The sequence below is a fragment of the Choloepus didactylus genome, chromosome 5 (genome assembly GCF_015220235.1).
Source record: "Choloepus didactylus isolate mChoDid1 chromosome 5, mChoDid1.pri, whole genome shotgun sequence".
NCBI lineage: Eukaryota > Metazoa > Chordata > Mammalia > Pilosa > Megalonychidae > Choloepus > Choloepus didactylus.
Window position 1 is genome coordinate 65,568,400 of NC_051311.1, and position 23,322 is coordinate 65,591,721.

The window sequence follows — 23,322 nt, forward strand, 5'->3', positions numbered from 1 at the left end:
TGTGTTGTGAATGCAAATCATAAAGTGAATGTAAGCAAAGAAAGCTGGTAACAAGTGAAGACATTCAATTATCTAAACATGACATCTCAAATTAAGCCTTTTTTTAAGAAACAGTAACAATGTAATGTAGTATTTTTAAGAACTGCGTGCTATGCTTGAATAGGCTTCATTTGGTGTGTGTATGTGTGTGTTTTAGTGTAAAAAGTGCATGTACAAGATATGTATGTCACTAATGACCAAGGCACTTTCTTTGGGTGAGGTTAACACTGTATGTTAATAAGCTGGGCACCTCGGGATATACATTTATTCCAACAGATGCTTGTGCTCCATTTAGAGTTCTCATGCTGTCGTTTATCAGATGGCACCCTAGTGGTCTCAAAGAGTTAATGAGAATCTCAAATTTCCTACTTAACTCCCCCACAGGAAACACATCTGATGCATCAGTTTGCAGTATAGCAAAGCAATTGGCACTCCTGACACTCATGTAAACTCACTCTGTTCAGAGCCTCAGATTCTTGCCGGCAAGTTGCCAATCGTTCCCGTCCGCACCCACGCATCATGGGGCGTCACTGCTGCTCTTCCTCATTCCCCTGCTCCTGTTTGGAGTCTGGACCATTCTTTATCCTGTGTTACTGCTGTCATTAGTGTAGCCCTGGCTCTATGGGTGGTCTTTGACTTGGCAAGTATCTCTTTACCCTTTGATCACCTTGGCACAACCAACTGAAAACATAGCTGATTCACCTCTAGTCTAGCACTTTCAGCCATAATCCTTAATGAAAAAAGAAATAAACTTCTACATAAAATGCTAATGCCATGGCTGTTTAATTTCAAGACATACATAATTACTAATGCAAAATCCAATTCCCAACATTTAATTCAGAATGTTGGTGTGAATGGATATATATTTTATCCATTGCATCTTTATGAAGCTACAGAAGGGTAAATTTAGGAAGTAGAGTATCTCTATGCCTATTAAATGACAGAAAATTTCAATACACACTTTGATTATGCCAGTGATGTGTGTTTTTTCAAAGGTAGAATATCATTAACAATCTCTTTAAGGAAGTGTTCTCACATAGAAACCAGCTTTGAAATTAAACAAATAAAATAGCTGGATTCCAGTCTCCAAACTGGCATTTGGAAAACAGGTTAGCTATTTAAGTATTGGAATAGAGTCTTTGTCTTCTCCTTTTTCCAGAAAAATTAATCTCTGAGTCTTTATGACATTACCTATACAGCAAACCATCTCTAGAAAGTCACCGTATAGAAAATTTAAATGGCTGGAGTAGCAGAAGGCAATGCTCAGGTTCTGTTCCAGTAGAAGGAAGTAATTTTAACAAGTCATGATGTCAAATAAGTTCCATATATTTTAGGGAGAGCATTTCCATATTTCTTCAGGTTTATTGTCAGACACACAAGAAGCTACTTTCTCCTGATGCTTAGATCTACTTACTTTTATTTTAAACCTGTGTAATTTGTCATGCTGTATGGGGTTTTATCATTAAAAAAATATAAATTGGCGTCTGTGGAACATTAACCTGTACATCTGGCTGCTGCTGATGATGGAGGGAGCAGCCTAAGTTGCGGTGTGCCCATTGTCTGTGAGGGCAGTAAAGATAAAAAGCTTGAAGATACCATAAATTTAAAACATGGACGCTGACCAGGAGTTTCTCGCTGTTTCTTTATGTGTTGCCTTGTTTGCAGGGCCATAATTATAAACTGATTACAGCTAGAGAAAAAATGCCTCCGTTGTTCTGTTGTTCTCCCCACTGAATAGTAATTACTCTGTTATTGTGTATCATTGCCATTTTTTTTGTCAGTCGTTTGAACATTATCAGGCTATCTTAGGTTTCAGACTGGCTTCTGGCAAGCAGGAAATGCAAAATAAGTGTAATATAAGTAAGATGTTTTCAGTGATTATCTTATTGCATGTTATAAATCAAATGGTAGACCAAGTTAAGTATATACTAGAAACAGAACGTCTTGTTTTCCTGTCTGTAGTCATTTGTCACATGTTTGATGCTGCACCTCTTTGCTGTTTCTTTTACTTCTCTCATCCTTAATAATATACAGGTAGTACAGAAAAGGCTGTTTCAAAGTTAGAATGCCATATGTTACAAGGCTGCAAATACGTTCTGAACAATATGAAATATTTTCTTATGTGAAGAATAGCTTGTCTTCCATTAAGGCTGCATTTACAGGGTGAAAAGCAAAACTATTGGCAGTTTTTCTCTCCTGCCTCTGAATTGATTTTTTTGTTTGTTTGTTTTAAATTGACCTAACTGACCAGCTTGCCATTTTATAGTCATAATCTGTGAACTCATCACCGAGAGTCTAGGCTTAATTAGTCTTAATGCTTTCTTGTTTTCTTGCTAAATGTATGTTTAATTGTACGGTTATGATGAAGCTAATTTGTAGCACAAAATAGAATACATTCTTTATATCCTTTAATGTGATTCTATTTTATCACTGCAATAGATAGGGAAAAATCCACTTTTTCCCACAGACATAAGAGATGTTTAGGTAATTCTGACAAGGAGAAAAATTCAGGAAGATATGGTATAAGTAGAATGGGAAATGTTAAAAATGCACATACACTTTTTGGTAAAGGGAATGAAATAAATGCAAGGTATATCTGAAATAGATATTGAGTGATAGGAAAAGTATAAAATTTTCAGATGACTTTTGCAGTTTTTGTTGAATTTGACCAGAGATTCCCCAGAGAAAGTTAATACAGCAAGTATTAACTAATCTGATACTTGCAAATACTAGTGAAGATTATGAAGAATTTAAAAATATGCATAATAAAGAAATAATGAATTAATAAAGAAAATGAGATACTGCTTGCAAAACTGATAATAATAGAAAACTCATTTTATAAATGTAACAGAAACAAAAGAATCTTGAAGGGCATTTTCTTATAATTAGACTTATGAAGAAAGATAGACAGTTCATTAATGGAGTAAGACTTGGAGAACTGTTTTAAAGTTAACTGTGTTTACATATTTAATTCCAAATGACTAGTATCATATAAAAGAATACTGTAGAAATTGGCCGAACTTGTTATTATCCCCTCACTCCTTTTCTTTGACTCATGGAAATCTGAGAAGAGGATTTGGGGTAGTTGATATAAATGGCGACTTAGATTTGTTGATTCTTTCTTATATACAATTTGATGATGGCATACATTCCAGAAGTTAAGGTATGTTAAAGTGGCAGCAGTAGCTCCTTATACATTGTCAGTCATCAATATCTCTGTGTGAAAAAAATCATTTTGTTTGTATTGGGCACTTGTTGGGTATGGATGAGGGGAAAGAAGAATGACTATTTAAAGAAGAAAGATGATCTAGAATCTGCAGAAGCAGAGGCACTGGAGACTAACTATGAGGAGTCTCCCTCATAACTTGGTCAGCAATAGCACTGTGTATGGCATGGAAAAGAGCTAACATGATGACCAAAATGCCATTTGCAAGATGAAAAGGACATGACACTGAAATTTACTTTGTCTGTGACTCAGCTGAGAAAATGATGAAAAACAGTCCCACAATTCAGAAACACTTTGCCAGATTAATCTCCTGCTAAATTAGACCAACACTTCCAGTTTTTGACAGAAAGTCCATACAAGCTGGCTGTGATAACTTTAGAGAACTTTTGAGTCTGTCTTATTTGTTTGTTTTATTCATTATTAGAAGAGTGTGGAATGGAACAATTAGTCTTGTCATAGGATATATTTGGCTATAGGATGTTACTTAGAAAATAAAGTATAAGAGACACCTACAAGATGTGGCCTATGATGTAGAGTCTAAAGCTACTCATAACTTTTCATTACATGACAGTAAAGAGGACTCTTTGTTCCAGGAGTAACTAGCATGGTAGAATAGGATAGAAGACACTAACATTTATTGAGTTATTACTATGTGCACTGGAAATGAAATGATGAACCAAAATAAACATCTTCTTTCCCTTGTGAACTGTTAGTGACCCTGGCTTAAAATTAGGTGGGATACAAAGATAATGGTAGAAGCACCAAAAAAGGAGAGTGCATTTTAAGGCCTTTCTTTCATTAAATTTATTTTATAAACAGTAATTGATTAATTAGAGGAATATCATTAATTCAGTGAGAATGTGAAGGAGTACTCAGGTTGAAAGTTGTTTTGAAGTTAAACATGTAAAAATCTCTAATATGAAATGACTTATATCCCATGATGTGGGACACAAGAAGCTGCATAGTTTTCATATGATCACGTATAACAACACCTTGAGATAAAAGCTCATTAACCCCTCATTTACAGACGAAGATCCTGAGCCCAAGAGAGGTTAAGTCATTTTCCATACATAAAAGAGCTGGTAAGTGGAGAAATTTATATTATAAATTATGTTTTTCTTACTGTTCCATGCTACCTCATAAATAATCATACAATTAAAAGTTAAAATATGGTTAGTGAGTTATTGTCCTTGGTTTAGACACAAGTTCATGGTTGAATATCATTTATGATTTTGTCCAACTACAAATAACAGAGAGTGAAAATAACACTTATTTAAACAAATTGAAATTTATTTATCTCTCTGGTAAAATTCAAATGGTTAGTCTAGGGATGGTGTAGTAGATTTGCTTTCCTCTGGCCTCAGAGTCCTGGGCTCCTTCTAGAGTGTAGCTCTAATTCCTCCTGGTTCCAGATAGAAGGTAGAGCTCCAGTTAGCACATCTGTATTGTGGGAGGCAAAATGGAGGAAAGGAAGAAAAATGATCAAGAGGCAAAGGGCATGCCCATGAACTATTAAGGAAAGTTCCTAAAAGTTGCCTCATTTGATTACATCCTGTTGACACCTCTATTTAGCTGCAAAGGAGGCTGGAAAATGTAGCCTTTATTCTGGTCAGCCATGTGTCCTGCTAAAAATCTTGGGTTCTAATACTACAGGAGAAGTAGCACATAAGAATTGAGATAGGATTACTGGTCTTTGCCCAGATAGCCTTGGTGTGTGCTTGTGATGGGAATCAAATTGCAGTGCCTTATGGTGTGAATAGCACCTAAAAGCCAAGGAGTTTAGGTGAAGAGTTTGTGTGAAAGAGAGGCTGGTTTACCAGATGACCTTCCATACCTGAGTCTGTATAGGAACAGTTTAGTAAAAGACTATTAGAAGACTCACATATTAAAAATGACACTACATTCAGAAGTTGAACAGACAAAACTGTCATTGAATTTCAAAGGGCAAATCTTTACTAGGTAATTAGAATAGTCGTGGTAAATGAGATGGGTCCATTCCAGGCAGGACCTGGTGCTAGGTTTACATCTTAATCCAAATCCATTCTGCTGCATTTGGGCACATTTCTTAATTGGTTTACCTTTGAGTTGTGATGAAGAAGAGCAAGATGTTTTGAATAGACAGACACCATATGGAGTCTTTGTTTTATAGCTTACTGAGTCTGTGATAACAGGCAAATGATTAAACCTATTTGAGACTGAGTTTTATTATTGGTGCAATGGAAATAAAAAACTTGCCTCATAGAGTTATTGTGAGGATTATGCAACAATGTATCCACCTGGTCTAAGTGGTCCTCTGCTCATAGTAGATCCCAGTAAATGTTAGGCTCCTCTTCTCAGTTTCCAAGAAGACTGTTGATGAGCATTTGTACACTTGAACTATTATATCTGAACCTTTCCTTTATTGCCCGTCCCCTGCTTTCTATCCAGATCCTTGATGCTAGTAACATAATTTGGGGAACAAAAATAAATCACTGAGAACAGAATCCAAAAAGCAGATTTGTTAGAAACAAATTTAAAGTGCATCTCAGACTATGCTTTCCACTTTTGTTCTAAATTTATCAAATTTCTATTTATAATTTCTCTCACAAAATGTCTTTTGATATTCAAAGCATGCAATGAAAGTTTTAAAGATGAAAATATTTTCAGTTTTGTTCGCATTTGCTTACAAGGGTAATAATGAAAGATTCCAGTGGGTCAGGTTCCTTCTCTCAAGGTGGAACCAGAACAAGTCTTTGGTGGTTCTACCTTTGTCTTAGGAAGTTTGCTAGGTGAGCTATACTGTAGTTAATATGTAATGTTGAAGGATGCCACGGTTTATATCAGTTAGGTATTTTAAAGAAAGCCTTTTTAGACAAATTCACTCCCTTTCCATTTTAAGGTAAGGTCCTAGTCAAAAGCCACAATATTTGATCTTAGACAACAGGGCATACGAGTTCTTCTTAGTAAGTGCCGATGTTTTATTGATTGTTTAGAAAGTGTTAAAATACAGCCACGGGTTTCTTGTATATGAAGGATTTGAAATGGGCTGTGATATGAGCACTTACCTCATCTTAGATCTGTTGTTTCAGCACTCTCCATGTGGCTAGTCTCAAATGATCTATTTTTCTCTCTTATGGAAATTACCCTACCAATCCTTTTGGAGAACACACATGCAAAAAGCAAAACACCCCTACAAAATCTTTTCATTTTATGTACATTTATTTGAACATAAACCAGAAGGTATAGATTTAGTTTATTTGACAAAAGTTTTCCCTGCTGTACTTTATATATATCACAGTATTTTCCTAGATGAGCACTTCATAGAATATTGAAGCAAAAGAGAGAGAGGCCTTGTAGACAGCTAACTGGGATCATCTCATTCATATAACTTTCTTTAGAAAAAACTCAGTTCAGGTTGGTTTAACAAACTTTGGTACAAACCTCAGATGTATTTGGGCACCAGATTAGGCCCAGTGGGTGCTCAGATTACTCAGACCCAGCCCCTGTCCTCCACGAGGTTTTCAGTCTACTGGGGGCAAGGGGTGTCCTCAGTTTGCCAGGCTGCTGTTACAAATACCGTGCAATGGTGTGGCTTAAACAACAAGTATTTATTGGCTCATGGTTTTGGAGGCTAGAAGTCCAAAATCAAGGTGTCAGCAAGACTATGCTTTCTCCCTGAAGTCTGTAGCATTCTGGCACTGGCTGCCACGATCCTCGGGGTTCTTTGCCTTGCACCTCTGCCACCCATTCACAAGCAATCTTTCTCCTTGTGTCTGCTCTTCCAGTTTCCACTGCCTTCCTGCTCCTCTTTAAAGGTCTCCAGCAAAACGGATTAAGACCCACCTGATTCAGTTGGGCCATACCTTAACTGAAAATATCATCTTCCAGAGGTCTTATTTACACATAAATTCACACTCAGAGGAACTCAGATTAAAAGTAAAATCATGTCTTTTGCCTGAGTTCAAACTCAGTCTACCACAGGAGAGAAAATGATGTTTAGAAATGATCTGTAAATAAAAAAACAATGATTACTGAAAGATGAATCCTCCTTATTCATGAAACACAGTCTGCAGGCCATTTGTCTGATGATTTCTGGTGAGGCCTTGCAGTGGGTGTACAGTTTGCATCCCTGAAGATGTCTGATAGAAGTGGAGGCCGATTGAATTAATTGGAAGACAACCAGAGAGGTCATCTTGTCTGGTCCCTGTTCCTGTGAAGGATGGCACGGAAACTCTCCCAGACAGATTGCAACCTGCTTCAATCAGCCACTGGCATTATACCTACGCCTGTGCTGTGACCCCTAAAATTGGGAAGAAAAGTAAAAGACCTAGTCAGTCATCCAGAGGATTGACTACATTGTGCAGAGACCATAATTGTTTTCCTTTTTTGTCTGGGTTGTTTACTCACAGGTACCTTAAAATTTTCATTTAAAAGATATGCATCTTATATTTAAGGTACTTTCAGAGTTCTTTATAAAGTTTAAGTTTCTGATATAAAAATCCTGTTTTTATATTTTTGTTATTTTCAACCAAAAAAAATATGGTTCTTGGAATGTTGCTGGTTTTCACTGCTGCACATCTCTGTTGGAGTAAAAAGGAAACTTTCTATTATTCATTCCCTCCTATTATTCATTTCTTCCCATAATTCATTTATTCTTTCAAGGTTTTAAATTCCTTATGCAGCACATTCATTTAGTGATTCCCTTAAGTTTTACTTATCCTCAGTGGAACCTAATTACAAAGGGAGAGAAATGGGACTGAAAAGAGGCAATATGATATAAAAAGAAGAGTCATGGAATTAGGTTATTAGGGTCCTATTCCTGGCTCTACCTCTTAATGAGCTATCAGACATGGAAAAACCACTCTGCATCCCTCTACCTCAGTTTTACCATTGGTAAAATAAGAGGATTGGGCTAGGTCAGTGAGTTCCAAACTTTTTTTGACTGCAATACAGATTAACAATTTGTCTGTGGCAACCCTGCATACACACACCATACAACTGAAATAGAAGTTTCAAGAAACATTACTTCTGTTTCTCTATGTGATATACTTGTTTTCTGTTTTCTTTATTTTTTTTTTTAAATGCCTATTGTGAGTCACTAAGCTGATTTCAAGAACCAGTAAGGGGTAACAGCCTGAAGTTTATTAACAGCAGACTGGCTGATTTTAAAGGTCCCTTACATGAGCATTCCTATTTTATTAATTACAGTTTTAGGGCTCATAACATGTGTTCCTGTAGTAATATTGCTTTATTGTTGACAAAACCTTAAAAAATGAGATGGAGAATGTGGAACTAGAGAGAATGAGAAGGGGAAAAGTTTTACTTTCCTATATTTATATTTAATGTGGACTGTCATGTTTACTGTTCAACTTTTTGTCTAATAGGAAATACCTGAGAGAATACTATTAGTAACTAGAAAGTGGAATGATAGAAATCAGTTGCTGAACATTAACACAGCACAATTTCTGTGCCATCTCTTTCCCTGGTTCTTGGGTTTAATTTACATCCTAGGGAGTTTGTAAATAATAATAATAATAAACAATGAAAATCCAGTGCTGGAACCTTGAACCTGAACATATAAATGCCACAAATCAGGCAAGGTAGATTCCTGTAGTGCCAAGTAAACAGACAGAATTTAAAGGAGGTTCAGGCTATTGGAATTTCCCTGGACTGTCTAAATGGGAACAAACACCAAGTTGATCGCCTATTAGGCAAATATGGAATTATCCTGTGGGATAGTGTGCTTCTGATCTAGACAGTGCTGCCCATCCATCGACCAACACCAGGGGAAATCTAAAAGTTACTCTTGGCACCACAATTTCCCTTGGTTCCAATATCCAAGGCATCATCAAATCCTGTTGATTTTATCTACTAGTATGTCTGAAGTTGCATTTGCATTTCTCCATCTTCATCACCACCCTAGTCAAAGCCTCCCTATGCCCTTGCCCATACTATGAAATTAAGTCCCCCATCCACTCTTGCCTCCTGTCTGTCTGTTTTCTGGACTCTTTGCTCTTTTCTGAACTGGAAATCTGAATTACTTCACTTTTCAATGGCTTCCCACTGTTTTAGGAAGAAAGACAAAACAACTCCATGTAGACTGCAGGGCCCTATATTCTGGCCGCACCCACCTGTCAGGCCTCATCTGTGCCCTACTCCTGCTCGCTCTGCCTCAGTCTTCTGGCCTTATTCCAGCCCGTTGCAGGCTTCTGTTTCCTCCTCCCACCAAGTCTTTGCCATTGCAATCTCCCTGCCCTTCTATTCCACCCTCTTCCCTTGCTCAACAAATCAACTTCCATTCATCCTTTGGATCCCAGTTCTCACTCCATGATATCAGGGACTAGGCAAGTTTTTATTTACCATTGTATCCAGCTCAGTGCTTAACGGATCACACATGCTTAATGAAGGATGATAATAAAGATGATAATAGGAAAAACAACACCCAATCAGAATCAGAGTAGGAGGTTCTGGGAAGATGGAGGAGTAGGGGTTACCAAGATTCAGTCCTTCTACCAGAACAGCTATTAAACAGGTAGGAACTGTCTGAAACAAACATATTGAAACTCTGGGGACTAGAACACTGTACAGCATCCGGGGAAGAACGGGAAGAAGAGGTTGATCAATTAAGGTAAAGAATAGTAAATTGCTCTCCATGTGGCAGTTACTGCTGCCCAGCCCCCATTCTTGTGGCAGGTCATTTTGAAGTTCAGCTCCTGACTAGCTTACTGGTAACATAAAGGTATGCAGAAATCTTTTTCCTCAAGACCAGGGGTGGGGATGGCTGATCACTGACCATAGCTTTTGATTAGTAACTTCGGATCGCTGGGGCCCCGGCTCTGAGGTAGCCATTTCGATGTGCTCTGGACAAAGACTGTGGAAGAGGAGACTTAAAGACACCATACTTCCACTGGGCTGCAGGGGAAAGTTAGTTGAAGGGCTGTGTTTGCTGGGATGATCAAAAAAGCTCAGCTTCAAGGAGCCAGGGAAGAGATCTTGGCGCTCTTCCTGATCCCTCCCCAGGGAACTTTGGAGCCAGTCTGCCCCACTTTTGAGGGTCCTTAGCCCTATATTGGCTGGAAAGGACTGACTTGGCAAAGTCCTCTCAGATGTGTCCCTTCTCCCAGAATTTGCCAACCAGGCAAAAGCGCTTAAGACAATTAAAGGAGTATAAAAAACTATGGAAGCAGACAGTCTGGGGCAAAGTCTTGCTGGCTTCAAACATCTGGGAGAGGGAGATTTGTCATCTGAGAAATAGAGGGGACAACCAAACTCTTGTAAACAAAACAACTCTAAAACAACTAACAACTCCAAAACAACTAACAAGCAAAAGCTCTGGATAAAACACAGGCCCAGAAATACAGGGAAAACCCTGCATGCTGAATTTGTCTTGGGCACATGTTCCTTACACGAGGGCTAAAACACAAGAAAATCTGTCTTACCACCAGCTGGTTACAAAATCAAGAAGCAGACATTTCAAAGAATAAATCTTAGAGTTAACATCTTTAAATATTAAAATGTATGGTATGTAACAAAAGTGTACAAGACAAAGAAACAGAAAATGATGTCCCATCCAAAGGAAGAGGATAAAAACCCAGAAAACACCAATGAAGAAGACTGGAATGTACCTACAAAACAAAGTCTTTTAAAAATGATCTTAAAAAATGCTTGAGAACACACTAAATAATTTAACTTGTGCAGTCAGTTTATTCAAACAACATAATTATGTGGAACTTTGAATAGGAAGTGAGATCTGGTAGGTTTGTACAGGTTAATGTGATATCCCGATACATCCCAAAGTAATTTGGGCAGAGAATAAAAATGTATTTGCAGGGCCCCCCTGAGGAACTGGGGGAAAATGTGGAAATGTTGGACTTCCCCACCTGGGTTATTAATGATATTCTCACAAATATTGAGGACTACCAATTTAGTAGGCTGAGCCCTCGATTTTGGGGCTTGCCTTTATGAAGCTTGTTACTGCAAAGATGAGGCTAAGCCTACTTATACTTACGCTTAAGAGTCACCCCCAGAGAACCTCTTTGTTGCTCAGATGCGGCCCTCTCTCTGTAGCTAAGCCAACTCAGCAGGTGAACTCAATGCCCTTCCTCCCTACATGGGATCTGACTCCCAGGTGTGTAAATCTCCCTGGCAATGAGGGATATGACCCCCAGGGATGAGCCTGGACCCGGCATCGTGGGATTGAGAAAGTCTTCTTGACAAAAAGGAAGAAGCAAAATGAAACAAAATAAAGTTTCAGTGGCTGAGAGATTTCAAATGGAGTTGAGAGGTCACTTGGGAGAGCATTTTTATGCACTGTGTAGATACCTCTTTTTAGATTTTAGTGTATTGGAATAGCTAGAAGGAAATACCTGAAACTGTCAAACTGCAGTGCAGTAGCCTTGATTCTTGAAGATGATTGAATAACTATGTAGCCTACATGGTGTGACTGTGTGATTGTGAAAACCTTGTGGCTCCCACTCCCTTTATCCAATGTATGGACAGATGAGTAGGAAAATGGGGACAGAAGCTAAATGAAAAATAGGGTGGGATGGGGGAATGGAATTCTTTGGGTGTTCTTTTTTACTTTTATTTTTATTCTTTTTTTTGAATAAGAAAAATGTTAAAAAATTGATTGTGGTGATGAATGCACAACTATATGATGATATTGTGAACAACTGATTGCATACTGTGGATGATTGTGTGGTATGTGAATATATCTCAATAACACTGAATTTTAAAAAAATAAAATTGAATTTTAAAAATGCTCAAGGAGATGAAGGAAAATACAGAGAAAGAAATAAAGGATATTAGAAAAAAATGAATGAGTAATATAAGAACATTAGTAAAAATATGGGAGTTTTTAAAAGGGAACCAAACAGCACTACTGGCATTGCAAATGAAGACCACAATAATTGAATGAAAAATTCCCAGAAGGATTTCAAGCCAGAGGATTGGACCTGTCAGAAAAAAAGAATCAGTGAACTTGAAGACAAGACTCTTCAAATGAGTCAGGCTGAGGAGCAGAAAGCAAAAAGCATTATAAAAGTGAAAATAGCCTAAGACACCTCTGGGACAACATCAAGCATGCCAATATATTTATTGTGGGAGTCACAGAAGAAGAAGAAGAAGAGAGAGAGAAAGGGGCACCAGGAATATTTAAAGAAATAATGACAGAGAACTCCCCAAACTTAGCAAAAGATGTGAATATGCACATCCAAGAAGCCCAGAGAACACCAAACAGGAAAACATGAAGAAAAATAGACCCTGTCATATATTGATCACATGATCAAATGTGAAGGACAAGGAGAGAGTTCTGAAGGCTGCAAGAGAAAAGCAACTTGTTATGTACAAGGGAGTCCCAATTAGATTGAGTGCTAAACCCTCTCCAGAAACCATGGAGGCAAGAATGCAGTGGGTTGAAATACTTAAAGTGCTGAAAGAAAACAAGTGCCAACCAAGAATTTTATATCTGGTGAGACTTTCTTTCAAAAATGAGGAAGATATTAAGACATTTCCAGAAAACAAAACTGAGGGAGTTCATCACCTCTAGACTTGCCCTACAAGCAATGCTAAAAGGATTTCTTCAGACTGAAATGAAAGGGATGAAAGGACAGTAGACAGTGGTTCAAAGTGGCATAAAGAAATAAAGACACACAGTAAAGGTAACTATTTGGGTAATTATAAATGTCAGTATTAAAAATGCCAATTGTATATTGTTGGTATTAACTCCACTTCTTACTTCCTACAGGTGATAAAATGCAAATACATAAAGAGTAATGATAAATCTCTGGTTTGGGACATAAAATGTACAGAGATATAACTGTAAAAAGTGCAAAAAAAAAGGGGGGCGGGGTATAGGAAAAGCTTATGTGTATGCTGTTGAAGTTAAGTTGATATCAAACCAAACATGATTGTTATATATTTAGGATGTTAATTATTAACCTCATGGTAATCACAAGGAAATTAGATGAAATTACATCCAGATAAAAAACAGGAAGCCCTCAATATGGTACAATTAAAAAAATTAAATAAATGTAAATGTATGTACTAATGGAAAAAATGAGGGACAAAAAGGTATGAGACTTACAAAAGGTAAATGACAAAATAGCAAAAGAAAGTCCTGCATTATCAGTAGTGACTTTTAATGTAAAGGGCTTAAATTCTCTAGTGAAAAGATGGACATTGGCAGAATGGATAAAAAAAGCTTGACCCAGCTATATGCTGTCTGCAAAAGACTAATGTTAAATTCAAAGGTACAAGTAGGTGGGAGGTGAAAGTTTGGGAAAAAAAGTAAACTATTCAAGTAGTAACCAAAAGAGGACTGGGGTAGCTAAAGTAATATCAGATACAATATACTTCCAAAAGTAAAAAACACTTATATGGGACAAAGACAGTCATTACATACTGATAAAGGGGACAATTTGACCAGAAGATGTGACAATTATAAATATATATGCACCTAACAGCAAAGCCCCAAAATATATGAAGCAAATACTGAAAGATTTGAAGGGAGAAATTGACAGTTCTCCATTAATAGTAGGAAACTTTATTAATATACCATTTTCAATACTGAGTAGAACATCTAGTCAGAAGATCAATAAAGAAATACAAGACTTGAATGATTCACTAAACCAACTAAACTTAACAGACATATATAGAAATCTTCATGCAACAGAACAGAATATGCATTCTTCTTAAGTGCATGTGGATCATTCTCCAGCATAGACCAGATGTTAGCTCACAAAACAAGTCTCAACAATTTAAAAAATATTGAAAATATACAATGTCTATTCTCTGATCCCACAATTGAATGAAGCTAGAAATCAACACCAGAGGGAGAAATGGAAAATTCACAAATATGTGAAAATTAACTATATACTCTTAAACAATCAATGGGTTAAAGAGGAAATCAAAGCAAAATTTGGAAATATCTTGAGGCAAATGAAAATGAAAATACATTATATGAAAACTTATGGGATATAGCAAAGGCAGTGCTGAGAGAGAAATGTATAGCTCTAAATGCTAACATTTAAAAAAGAAAATGGCTTCAAAATAGAGACCTAACATCAAAAATGGAAGTAGAAAAAGAAGAGCAAAACAAACACAAAGTGTGCAGAAAGAAGTAAATAACAAAGTTAAAATGGAGATAGAACTAGAAAACAAACAAACAAAAAAACAATATAGATGATCAACAAAACCAAAGGTTAAAATTGACAAACCTTTAGTTAGATTAACAAGGAAAAGAGACAGGAGACAAATAATGAGAATCAGAATGAAAAAGGGGACATTACTATCAACCCCACTGAAATAAAAAGGACTATAAGAGGATACTATGAACAACTGTATGCCAATAAACTAAATAACCTAGCTAAAATGGACAAATTCTTTGAAACACACAAATTACTTACAATGACTCAAAAAGAACTAAAAGATCTCAAAATGCCAAATACTGGTAAAAAGATTGAATCAGTAACCAGAAACCTCCCAAAAAAGAAAAGCCCAGGACCAGATGGCTTCAAAGAGGAATTCTATGAAACATTCCAAGAAAACTTAGCTTCAATTTTGCTCAGTCTCTTCCAAAAAATTAAATAGGAGTGAACACTTCTGAATTCATTCTATGAGGCCAACACCACCCCCATAGCAAAGCCAGTTAAAGATACCATGAGAAAAAACTACAGTATAATATGTCTTATGAATGAAGATGCAAAAATCCTCAACAATATACTAGAAAACAAATCCAATAGCATATTAAAAGAATTATATATCATGATCAACTGGGATTTATTACTGCTTTGCAAGGTTGGTTTAACATGAGGAATTCAATTGATGTAATACACCACTTTAACACAATGAAGGAAAAATAGTATTATCATCTCAATTGATGCAAAAAAGGTGTTTGACAACATGCAGCACCCCTTCCTGATACAAACACTTAGAACACTATGGATAGAAGAGAACTTCCTCAACATGATAAAGGACATCTATGAAAAGTCCAGAACTAATATCCTACTCAATTTTGAAAGATTGATAGCTTTCTGTCTAAGATAAGGAAGAGGACAAGGATTCCCTCTCTCACCATTTTTATTCAACATTGTACTGGAAGTTCTAGCCAGAGCACTAGGCAAGAAAAATATCTAAATTGGAAAGGAAGGATAAAACATTTCTATTTGCAGATGACATGATCTTATAAACAGATAATCCTGAAAAAATCTAGCATATGTCCTAGAGCTTATAAATGAATTCAGCAAAGTGGCAAGATACAAGATCAACATGCAAAAATCAGTAGTGTTTATATACACAATGAACAATCAGAAGAGGAAATTAAGAAAAAATTCAATACACATTAGTAGCAACTAAAAGAAACAAATAAATCTAAACAAGATGTAAAAGATTTGCACATAGAAAACCACAAAATGTTGCAAAAAAGAAATTAAAGAAGATCTAAATAAATGGAAGAATATTCCATGTTCATGGACTGGTAGATTAAAGATTGTTAAGATGTCAATCCTACCCAAAGAAAGTTACAGTTTCAAAGCAATCTCAATCAGAATTCCAACAACTTTCTTTGCAGATATGGAAAAGTCAATCATTAAATTAATATGAAAGGGTTAAGGGCCCTGAATACCTAAAGTCAACTTGAAAAAGAGGAATGAAGTTGGAAGATTTACATTTCCAGTTCTTAAAACATATTACAAATCCAGATTAATCAAAACAATATGCTGCTGGCACAAGGACAGACACATAGACCAATGGAATAAAATTGAGACTTAAGAAATCAACCCTCACATTTATGGCCAACTGATTTTTGACAAGACTGGGAAAGAACAGTCTCTTCAACAAATGGTGTTGGGAAATCTGTATTTCCATTTGCATAAAAAATAAGGAAGAACCTACCTCTCAAAAATCATCTCAAAATCAATCAAAGACATAAATATAAGAGCCAGAACTATCAAACACCTAGAAGAAAACATAGGGAAACATCTTCAGGATCTGATATTAAGCAATGGTTTCTTAGAATTTATACACAAAACACAAGCAACAAAAGAACAAATAGATAAATGAGACCTCATCAACATGAAAATCCTTTGTTCCAGAAAAGACTTTATCATGAAAGTGAAATAACAATACACAATGGGAGAAAGTATTTGGAAACCACATATTCAGTAAAGGTTTGATGTCTGCACACTCATGTTTATAGTGGCATTATTCATAATTGTCAATTGATGTAAGCAACCCAAGTATCCATCAACAAATAAATGGATAAACAAAATGTGGTATATACATACAATGGAATATTATTCAGCATTAAAAAGGAATGAGGGGGTGATGTCATCAACATGGTGACATAAACAGCTACTGAAAACTCTCCAGAGATTCAATAAAAAAAGGACAATTCTGAATTGTTTGAAACTCAGGAGGATGATATAGACTGAAGGACCCTGAAGATGATGAATTGAAGAAAGAGAAAAAATATCAGGTGGAATCTTCTGTTTCAGACCAACTGGTCCTCTCCCCTCCCCCTCACTCAGGCTTAGTGTAGGAAAGTCACAAAATCAGCAGATGGGAACCCACCCGCCAGGAACACAGATTTTAAAATCTCTCACAGCAGTGAGACATACCCCCACTGTTTGAAGATCTGGGGGACAGGGGAGGATATTTCAAGGCCCAGGTCAGTGAGGGGCAAAGAGACTGAGAGAACGTGTACAGAGACTGCATTCCCAGCCCTTGGTCTGAAAACACTTCCCCATCCTTGAGGGAAGAGCAGCTGGCTGCCATTTCCTTGCCTTGGGGATGGCTGGAGTACTGGGCCAGATGAAGGCGTACTCTGCCACAGGCGTAGCCCCACATCAAGATAGATTTTGGCTGGCAAAATGAGGGCATAGGAATCCCACAGTTTCAGCTCACCTGTGCAGATGCAGCCTGTGTTTGGAGGCAAAGAAGCTTCTGAAGACAATTATGTTACCAAACACTGCCATCTGCTAGAGAGTTCAGAAACTGTAAGGGAATAGAAACACTTTTAAAAAGATGCTCCTCACCTTTTATTAGGACCACAGGAGCTGGACTACATGACCTGCACAGAAACCCAGTTCAGTTTTGGCTGAGAAATAAGGACAACCTAACTGTCAAAACAGGCTCTCTAACAAACCCAGGTCTTGCTGACCAGTGGAAAACAGAGCACCACTGGAAGCCAGCAGATCTATATTACCACACACAGTGAACTTGCTGGTGTGCCAAGTGGCTACCACCCATCCCTGTGGCAGGCCACAGTGGGTGCCTGATTTTAGGGAAAGACTGGGGGTCAGACCAATCTGACAACTGGCCAGCGAGAGAAACAAAGAAATACAGAGATCAAAGGAAACCAATAAGAAAACCCAAGGCAAAAGAGAGAAAACAACCTCCAGAATAAATTAATCAAGAAATTCAGATGCCTAGACATCAAAAAAATCATGAGCCACATCAGGAAACATAAAGATATGGCCCAATCAAAGTACCAAATTAATGCATCAGCTGAGATTCAAGAGTTGACACAACTAATTAAAGATATTCAAACAAATCTTATAAATCAAATCAACAAGTTGAAAGAAAATGTGACAAAAGAGGTGAAAGACATAAAGAAGACACTGAGTGACCATAAGGAAGAATTTATAAGCTTGAAAAAACAAGTGGCAGAACTTATGGGAATGAAAGGCACTGTGGAAGAGATGAAAAACACAATGGAGGGGAGGCTAAGATGGCAGCATAGAGAGGAGTGGAAGCTCTATTAATAAACGACAGGAACAACAAGTAAATAACCTGGAATAACTGTGGGGAGACAAATGTGACCATCCACTTATCATACAGCAAGATGAATTGGGAGGAACGCCTGAGATCACAGCATAAAATCTGTAAGTAAAAACTATGGACCTGAGCTGAGGGCCTAGAGCCTCTCCCTCATGGAAGCCTGGCAGTTCTAGAGAGCAGCACTCTCTAAACAAGCAAATATGCATCAGCCCAGCTCCAACTGGGGTTTTAATGTTAACCACTCAATACAGAATGCAAATCCCCAACAAGCAGACAGAGGCTTTTGGAGATGACTGACCTTGGAGAGTCAGGGGATGTATCTATCTCAGAATGGGGAGTCCAAAGGATCAGGTGCTATCTCTGGCCAGTGGGTGAATCTGGGGATTGAAGATTGACCCTGAAAAAGGGGCTTTCTGTCTCTTTCTCTCTCTGTCAACCTGGGCAGCTCAGTGGAGAAAGCCTCAACCATTTTCAGCTTGCAGTGCTCTGCAGTGGAGAAAGCCTCAGCCATTTCAAAATCGTAGCACTCTGACCCAGACAACGGTGGAGATAGCAGAGTCAGAGAAACAAATAATCTACTTATATGCAAATGACCTTTCTCTATGGGGGGGTCTATCTTCTCTAAGAGGAAAGGGGTACGGCCCAGCTCTACTACCTGCCTTACATTCAGAACTAGACCCCAGAACCTGGGGGAGGAGAGCCACAGGCCACACCCCCTTACACCAGCCCATGACAGGCTGAGAGGCACACCTGCCAGGCAGAAAAGCAGAGGGTGTGTCAATCCTCTAAGACACACCATCAGGGAAACCAGATACTGAATATTTCCTCCTTCTGGGACCTGAGCCTGCTCTCATCTGGGAAAACGTGATAGGGATGGCCAAGCAGGCCGGATGCCTAAACAACAGAAAACTACAAGCTACACTAAGAAAAATGAAGTTATGGCCCAGTCAAAGGAACAAACTTACAGTTCAACTGAGATACAGGAATTTAAACAACTAATGTTAAATCAATTCAAAAAGTTTAGAGAAGATATGGCAAAAGAGATAAAGGCTATAAAGAAAACACTGGGCATACATGAGGCAGAAATCAAAAGGCAACTGGGAGAATCTATGGAAATGAAAGGGACAACACAAGAGATGAAAGACATGGTGGAAACATACAACAGCAGATCTCAAGAGGCAGAAGAAAATACTCAGGAACTGGAGAACAAGACACCTGAAAGCCTACACGCAAAGGAGCAGATGGAGAAAAGAATGGAAAAATATGAGCAATTTCTCCAGGAACTTAAGGACAAAATGAAATACAAGAATGTATGTATCATTGGCGTCCCACAAGGAGAAGAGAAGGGAAAAGGGGCAGAAGCAATAATAGAGGACATAATCAATGAAAATTCCCCATCTCTTATGAAAGACATAAAATTACAGATCTGAGAAGCACAGCATACTCCAAACAGAATAGATCTGAATAGGCTTATGCCAAGACACTTAATCAGATTATCCAATGTCAAAGACAAAGAGAGAATCCTGAAAGCAGCAAGAGGAAAGTGATCCATCACATACAAAGGAAGCTCAATAAGACTATCTGCGGATCTCTCAGCAGAAACCATGGAGGCAAGAAGGAAGCGGTGTGATATATTTAAGATACTGAAAGAGAAAAACCACTAACCAAGAATCCTATATCTGGCAAAACTGTCCTTCAAATATGAGGGAGAGTTCAAAATATTCTCTGACAAACAGACAATGAGAGAGTTTGTGAACAAGATACCTGCCCTACAGGAAATACTAAAGGGAGAACTACAGACTGATAGAAAAAGACAAGGGTGAGATGTTTGGAACACAATTTTGGGTGATGGTAGCACAGCAATATAAGTACACTGAACAAAGATAACTATGAATATGGTTGAAAGAGGAAGGTAAGGACCATGTGGGACACCAGAAGAAAAGAGGAAAGATAAAGACTGTGGCTGTATAACTCAGTGAAGCCTCAAGTGTTCAACAATTGTGATAAAGTCTACAAATATGTTTTTTTAAATTTTATTTTGAAATAAATTCAAACTTAAAGGGACAGTTGCAATACAAAAAGGGACAGTTGCAATACAAAACTCATACACAGAACTCCAGCATACCCTGACCCCCCTCCCCCGATACACTGATCCACCAACTTTAACATCCTGTCACACCACCATTTCATTCTTTCCCTCCCTCCCTCCATCCCTCCCTCCCTCTCTATCATCCATCATCTATTGCTCTGTCTTATAAACATATGAGAGCAAGCTACACACATCCCTGAACAAACAATATAATTCACATATACAATTTCCATGAACAAGAACATTCTTTTACGCAATCCCATTAAGTGTAGCTAAGAAGTTCAAGAAATTCAACATTGATACAAAGCTTACATTCTGTATTTCCTTTTTTTTTTTCTTATGTCCCCACTGTGACCCTTTGAGCCTCCTCTTCTCCATCCTCAGATCCCGTCCAGGATCATCCTTGGCATTTAATTGTCATTGACTATTTATACTGTCTTTTTCTTTTTTTTTTTTTTTCAATTGTGGAAACATATATATAGCCTAAATCTTCCCATTCCAACCCCTCCCTAGCATTCCATTAGTGGGATTAATCACATTTAGAATGTTGCAATGCTATCACCTTCCCACCATCCATTACTAGACATTTCCCTTCACTCCAAACAGCAACCCTACACTCATTTCTTAACTCCCCATTGCCCCTTCCCCCACTTCTCATAACTCATACTCTACTTTTAATCTCTATGGTCATATTCTCTGATAATTTCTTTGTGTTTACTGTGGGGCTTAAATGTAACCTCTTAAATCTATAACAATCTTGTTTTCCTTTGATACCAACTTAAGTTCAATAGGACACATAAACTATGTTCCTATACTCCTCCATTCCCCCACCTTTGTGTAGTTCTTGTCAAAAATTACATATTTTACATTGAGTCCAAAACCACTGATTTGTCATTAGAGTTTATGTATTTTATATCCTGTAGGAAGTAAATAGTAAAGTTACAAATCAAAAATTATTGACTTCTGTTTGTATTCCATTGTGGTCAGAGAATGTGCTTTGAATATATTCAATTTTTTTTTTTTAATTTATTGAGGCTTGTTTTATGTCCCAGCATATGGTCTATTCTGGAGAAAGATCCATGATCACTAGAGAAGAATGTGTGTCCTGGTGATTTGGGATGTAATGTTCTATATACGTGTGTTAAATTTTTTCTATATATCTCTCTCCTTTTTTTGTTTCTCTGTTGGTAGGGTTCCCTTTAGTATTTGAAGTAGGGCAGGTCTTTTATTAGCAAAATCTCTCAGCATTTGTTTGTCTGTGAAAAATTTAAGCTCTCCCTCAAATTTGAAGGAGAGTTTTGCTGGATAAAGTATTCTTGGTTGGAAATTTTTCTCTCTCAGAATTTTAAGTATGTCATGCCACTGCCTTCTCACCTCCATGGTGGCTGCTGAGTAGTCACTACTTAGTCTTATGTTGTTTCCTTTGTATGTGGTGAATTGCTTTTCTGTTGCTGCTTTCAGAACTTGCTCCTTCTCTTCAGTGTTTGACAGTCTGATCAGAATATGTCTTGAAGTGGATTTATTTGGATTTATTCTGTTTGGAGTTTGCTGGGCATTTATGCTTTGTGCATTTATATTGTGTAGAAGCTTTGGGAAGTTTTCCCCAACAATTTATTTGAATACTCTTTCTAGACCTTTACCCTTCTTTTCCCCTTCTGGGACACCAATGAGTCTTAAATCTGGACGTTTTATTTTATCTATCGTATCCCTGAGATCCTTTTCGATTTTTTCAATTTTTTTCCCCATTCTTTCTTTTGTTCTTTCATTTTCTGTTCTGTGGTTGTTGAGGACACTGAGTCATTGTTCAACTTCCTCTAATCTTGTATTATGAGTATCCAGAGTCTTTTTAATTTGGCCAACAGTGTCTTTTATTTCCATAAGATCTATTTTTTTAATTTACTCTTGCAATTTCTTCTTTATGCTCTTATAGGGTCTTCTTTATGTCCTTTATATCCTGTACCATGCTCGTCTTCATGTTCTTTATGTCCTGTGCCATGCTCTCATTGTTTGATTTTAGGTCTTTGATTAATTTTTCCAAGTACTGTGTCTCTTCTGATCTTTTGTTTTGGGTGTTTGGGTTTGGGTTCTCCATATTGTCTGGTTTTATCATATGCTTTAAGATTTTCTGTTGTTTTTGGCCTCTAGGCATTTGTGTTACTTGATAGCGTTCTTTCTGGATATAAAAAATACCGATTTCTAATTTGTGAGATCTACAGCTTGGTGGCGCATACTTTCTCTAACTAGCCAGCAGATGGCATCCACGAGTCACCTATTCCCCTCAAGTCATTTGTCCCCAACTTTGTCTTTGTGGTGTGTGGGGATCTGATTCTTGTGGGGTTCAATTGGTGCACTAAGTTTGGGTGTGTTGGTGCTGTCCGCCCTGAATGTGGGGTGTGTCTCGTTGGTTAGGGAGGCAGCACAGCTTTAATAATCAAACCTCCCAGGTGTTCCCAGAGATTTAAGGCTGTTACAAGAGTCTAAGCCTTCATTTCAGTCTTGCCACAGATTGTCTCTGCTGCTGACCCACAAGTCCTTGGTATTGGCGTAGGGTCCCTCGGATTTCCAAGCGGGTCCCCTATTCCAGCTGTGCTCTTCGAGGACCTCTGCTGAGGGAAAGCTGTGCCATGTCACAAGTGTGTGCCAGCCTCCAGGGAAGCCCTGGGCCACTGGGCTGTGCAGGGGCATTCCCAGCCTTCTTTAAAGATGGTTGAATGGGGCGTGTTAATTTCCCCCTTTTCGCACAGCTCCACCTTCCCAGCTCTGGGACAATTAGCTGTGGGTGCACTAAAGGCCACTGTCCATGGCCGATACTGTGGCGTGTCCATGTGTTGTTGGAAATACTTCCTGTCACACTGGGTTTTTGGCGCAGCTCTGGGCTGTGGGTCCTGCCCTGGGTGGGAGTGTTCCCAGGCCACTGGGGAGATGTCTGCAAGGGGTGTGGTTTCTTTCTCCTTTTGTATCCCCTCTGTCCCCCTGGCCCCGAGACAATCAGCAGCAGGTATAGGGAGGGCTGTCCTCCATGCCAGATACTGAGGCATTGGCTACAGCCTGCTCCTGCAGTCCTTCACTGCACGGTTCTCACTGCCGTATCTGCAGCCGCACCCAGGGTTTTTTGTTTTTTTTTTTTTGAAAGAACTAGTCCATCTGAAAACACCAACCCACAGTTTCCCCACACTGCAGCATGCCTGTAGGACTTTCACCTGGCTTACTC

The 23,322-nt window shown here is 38.1% G+C and overlaps 1 protein-coding gene across 2 annotated transcripts in view; it reads left to right on the forward strand.

Annotated features, from left to right (window-relative positions):
• GRM8 (glutamate metabotropic receptor 8) overlaps positions 1-23,322 on the forward strand; it is an 896,233-nt gene that overhangs the window by 497,812 nt on the left and 375,099 nt on the right. The gene's annotated exons all lie outside the window — the stretch shown is intronic.